This window comes from Bacillus rossius, chromosome 1, assembly GCF_032445375.1.
Source record: "Bacillus rossius redtenbacheri isolate Brsri chromosome 1, Brsri_v3, whole genome shotgun sequence".
Classification (NCBI taxonomy): domain Eukaryota; kingdom Metazoa; phylum Arthropoda; class Insecta; order Phasmatodea; family Bacillidae; genus Bacillus; species Bacillus rossius.
Genome location: NC_086330.1, coordinates 123729746 through 123735292, shown reverse-complemented (window position 1 = coordinate 123735292; position 5547 = coordinate 123729746).

Genomic DNA, 5547 nt, shown 5'->3' with positions numbered 1-5547 from the left:
TATTCTTGCTAATTTTATGATGGTTTTCTCCGTGTCCTCCTGATTATTCCTGACTAGACATCTGATGGTTTTCTCCGAGTGCTTCTGGTTACTGATGAGGAATTGATCTCTGCATGAAGAATTTTTTACTTAATGAGTCATGTCATTTTTTATTCAAGGTTGCATTTAATTATTGAAATTCTGCCAATAAATCAGCACTTGTAAATTTTTATCAGGTGGAAATTTTAAAAAAATATATCATTATTCAGTCAAATAATCTCTGAGAAATCTAAGAAGCACTAACAGGATGGACGAACTTCCTTCTCCTTGGTGTCTAGCGAAGCCTTCCTTCTTTTGCGATCGTTAGTGAGCATCCCGCATCCCACATAAAATAACTAATTAATATTCACCTGCAAGCAACACGTGGCTACATCTGTTGATGACAGCCAGAACTACTTGCATCAATTTGCTTTGCATTAGATAACCTAACTCTCACCACTGAGTGGTGCTATTGTAATCAGTTAGAGTCATGTAGTCTCGTAGCCATGTAGCCTCGTGTCCTGGAAGCTTCGTAGTCCTGTAGCCTCGCAGTCTCGTAACCCTGTGTTCTGGAAGCTTCGTAAACATGATGCATTGGAACCTCGTAGACCTGTAGCTACGTAACAAAGTATCCATGGAATCATATAACATAATGCTGTTGGAGCAGTGTGAGCAAAAGAGAAAATGCCGACGAAGACAGATGCGATAATTGGAGCCTTTTGAAGCATTTGGAGCCTTTTGGAGCTGTCAAGCATTTGGAGGCCGTTTGGAGCATTTGGAGCCATTTGGAGCTGTGTTAAGCATTTGGAGGCTGTTGGAGCTGTCAAGCATTTGGAGGCCGTTTGGAGCATTTGGAGCCATTTGGAGCTGTGTTAAGCATTTGGAGGCTGTTGGAGCTGTTGGAGCCATTTGGAGGCCGTTTGGAGCATTTGGAGCCATTTGGAGCTGTGTTAAGCATTTGGAGACATTTGGAGCTGTCAAGCATTTGGAGGTCGTTTGGAGCATTTGGAGCCATTTGGAGCTGTGTTAAGCATTTGGAGGCTGTTGGAGCTGTTGGAGCCATTTGGAGGCTGTTGGACCTGTTGGAGCCATTTGGAGCTGATGAAGCTAAGAAGTAGTCAAGTACTCGTGTACACTTGTAGTCCTGTATTCTCGCAGTCTCGTAAACGTATGTTCTAGAAGCTTCGTATCTCTGTAGCCTCGCAGTCTCGTAAGCTTGAATACCCGTAGTCACGTAGTCTCGTTACCTCATGGCTCGTAGTCGCGTAGTCATGATGGCTTGGAGCCTCGTATACTTGTAGCTACGTAGCCAAGTAACCTCATTGACTTGTAGCTATGTAAACAAGCAGTCATGTAATCTTATAACATAATGCTGCTGAAGTAGTTGGAGCTTTGTACACTTGAAGGTAGTTGGAGGAGTCTTGTACACTCGTAGAATTGTAGTCTCATAGTCTCTTAGAGTCGTAGCATTCTAACCAAATATCATTGGAGCTGATGAACCAAAAGGCCGTTGGAGCCAATGACTGTTGGAGGCAATGACTGTTGGAGCCAATGACTGTTGGAGTCAATGACTGTTGGAGTCGATGGCTAATGGAAATATAAACTGTTGGATTCATAGACTGTTGGAGAGATTATATCCTAACTTATCATTGACGATCGTATCCTACCAAGTTGAATGAACGAGAGAATGTGCCTCCTTTTCGTTAAATGAGCTTTCGTTTTATAGAATTTCCGTCCAAACGTGCTTCGTTTTCATTAAATGCTTGTCCTGCGCGAACGAAGCGTAGTCATTGTGTGTACATTGCATATATATTGTGTACATTGCGTACATTGCGTACATTGCGTGTACTTTGCGTAAATTGCGTGTACGTTCCGTTTCCTGTGTGTACTGTGTGTACATTCCGTTTCCTGTGTGTACTGTGTGTACGTTCTGTTTCCTGTGTGTACTGTGTGTACGTTCAGTTTCCTGTGTGTGTACTGTGTGTACGTTTCCGTTTCCTGTGTGTACTGTGTGTACGTTCCGTTTCCTGCGTGTACTGTGTAATCATTACATTTATTGTACGTAAATTGCATGTATTGCGCGTACATTACGTACATTACGTGTTGGAGCTGATGGAGCTGTTGGAGAACTTGCAGCTAATGGTCAATTGAAGCATAGGAGCAAAATGTAGATGGATCTGATGACGTGAATTGTAGCTCTTGGAGCCTGGCGTATATTGGAGAGATCGAATTTTTTTTCGATCAAATGATCCTCTTTTTTAATTTTGTAGATTTGACTCTAGTATTATTGTACATGGTTCTTGATTTGACTAGCGTATTATTCCATACGGTGCATGTATATAAGCGAGTCCTAGACAGTAGATCGCTCAGTTTGTTACTGACGTCGGCGGTGTAAGGATCGTCTAGTTTGTTTCTTCTGGTGCATAAGTCGTGTCAATTATCTGTTCTTGAGACCTCGATGGCGTCTTTACCGTCTTTAACGTCGAACTCGATGGAGGTTGTACCGTCGACTACGGGAACCTTGACGACATCTACGACGGAGAAGGAGCAGATTCCGTTGACAACCACGGCGACAACACTGGAGGAGACTTCATCAGACGCGATACCACCAGCAGAAGAGACTTTAATGCCGGTAGTGCTGGCTGTGCAGGAAAACTCGACGAACTTCGTTTCGCCCTCGATGGAGGCTTCAATGGATGCCGAATCGACAACAACTAACGAACATCGGTGTTGTTACTGTGACAAGATTTTCTCAAACAGCAGCAATGCTCGACGACACGAGAGGAGCGAATGTGCCAAGAACCTATATCGTAAAATGTTTGTTTGTGAGAAATGTCATAAGCAGTTTGCCAGAAAAGATAATATGAAAACGCACATGAAGGCATGCAAAGGTCCTGCTGTGCGGCAGAAAGTAAAGGTTTCGTCGCAACAACGATGCATCGATGTGCATAAGAGGATGCCTGGAAATGGTACTACTGTTGCAACGTCTGTATCTGGATCGGGTCTGAAAGGATCGTCTTCATCACCACGGTATCCTTGCAGCTACTGTGATACGTCGTTCGCATTTTCCCATGATGCACGAAGATATGAGCGGAGCAAATGCACGAAGAATCCATTTCGCATGAAGTTTCGATGTGATGAGTGTCATGAATGGTTTACTAGAATTGATAATTTGCGTCGACATGCGAAAAACTGTAAAGGTGAAGTCCGTGTGCCTACTGCTGAACTACCTGCAGAAATTTCGACTCCTCGGTTTAGGTTGAAGGCTCGTGAGCGTACAAGCAAGAAAACCGATGTGCAGCAACCGATTGGTATGACGTCTGAACAGGAAAATAAACCTAAGACTGTGTTCGGCGCATTACAAGTGAACGATAATGGTTTCTACTTGGCGCAGTCTGCATTTCGTGGAACATTGAAGGACTACTATTATTTAAATACGTTAGGTGAGTCGAAAGACATTTGTAATTTTCTTGACGATATCAGACAGAAGATAATCAATCAGCTTACTGATGATGTAGCAACAAACGGACCTTTGAAATATAACTTGTGGTTGGACTGTATATATGGAAAGCCATATCCGTTCGATGACAAAGTGAAGAAGTGTGCATTCAAGACATCGGCTGCAGTAATTTACAGTTCTAACGATGTGAAGCAAACTGTTAAAAACTGTATCCAGAAACTCTGTCAAGAAGAGGTGGACTATGTCTGTAAAGGTTCTGGCTGGACTCTGTCTAGTATAAACCGATTGGAGCTAAGAATTAGTCATTTCACACCGCTGCGGAACTAAATGATTATAAGATTGCTGGCTTTCGCAAATGATCCTGTAGTAGAATAGACATTATGTAATAAATATTATGTTTGTAAAAGAACTTGTGGTGTTTAATTCCTCGAACCTGTTACTATTATGTTAAATTGATGTTATATTTAATTTTTTGCATCGTCCTAGATCGTACCAAGGACCTTAGTCGACCTAATCGATCAGTATATAGATTACAAATTTATTTAATGCATTTTGGAATTTTTCCCGAATTTCTAGCTAAATAATTATGGATTTTCAAGATGGCAGCCAAATGACAAGATGTAGGGTGTCACAGCAATAATAAATGATTACTGCACTCTAGCGGATAAGAATTAAACTAACATGGCGTCAGCGCACTCTCGCCGACGATACACTGATGATGGCTTCCAGCAGACGAGGACAAGATGGCGGACATGACGTCATACTACCTGACGATATATATGCTTTGAAAAAAAAAGTGGAGGGAGTCAGTATGCCTGCGTCCACCGTAGGGGAAGGATCGGTCGCCATTTTTAATTTTTCTTTGCCCTCACCGGGTTCGAACCGAGGACTCCAAACTCCGTGTCGTTAATGTATGATTTTTAAAAAAATTTTATTAAAATTTTATTATTTAAATTTTTTTATAATTTTAAAAAAATTTTTCGTTAAAATCGGATAATGAATAAAAAAGTTAAAGATGGCGGCCGTAACGGAAATTGCAACGGTGACGTCATAATTCAAAATGGCGGATAACACAATGCCGGAATGTTCGAGAAAACGAAATGATGTCATCCAAGATGGTGGATCCAAGATGGCCGTCGGGGTCAAGGTCAAAGGTCAAGGTCACATCCTGATAGAGGCTTAACTGAGGCTTGAGTTAAGGATGCTTAAGCCTCTATCAGGACATTTCTAGCCGTTGGGATTTTTGAGGAATAAAACGGGAAATTTTCCCTCGAAATGGGAATTTTTCCCTCGATAACGGGAAATTTTTTCTTAAAACGGGAATTTTTGAGTCATTTTGAGTCATTTTTGAGGAATTTTGAGGAATTTTTGCCGCCGTGACGTCACAAATCCAAGATGGCGGACACCGGCACCGGCACCACGCGCCAGCGCCAGATCTAGTTCCGGCTATTATATACTACTCGCAATCACTACTGTTACTATATGCCCAATTCTACTAAGCAAATCTAAAACATAATCATAGTAGAGTTGTACTGATTATTCCATAGACCAATCACAGCGATTTGAGAATTTAGACTGACCATGAACCAACCACTGCAATTCAAATTTGTTTACGTTTACTTACCAATTGGGCTGCTTGGTGACGTTATTTCTCTCGTTGCTCTGTGTTTAGAAATAGAGCTCGAATGACATGAGTGTTCATAATTTTCTTGCCTTATTTCGGGGGGGGGGGGGGGGTTCGAACCCCCAAAACACCCTCCCTGGGTACGCCTATGGTCCTCGCAATCTTGGGCAGTTTGCAGATCATGTAGTTTCTGTGCCCAGGTATACACGTTTTGTTTGTTTTTTTTCTAGCCTAACTAAAAACTAGGTGTACCATGTGTAGTAGATTTCCTGGTTAGGGAAGGAGCTAGGTGCGTCTCAGGTCGAAGCCTACACGCCTGGTCATGCTGGGGATTAGCCATGCAGGGAGAGGGTCGCATTCGTGCGCCTTGTTCGGGGATTTACCAGCCAACGCTAAGTTGAGGGCACAGTCACGTGCGGTTGTGGGAGCACACTGAAGACGGGGG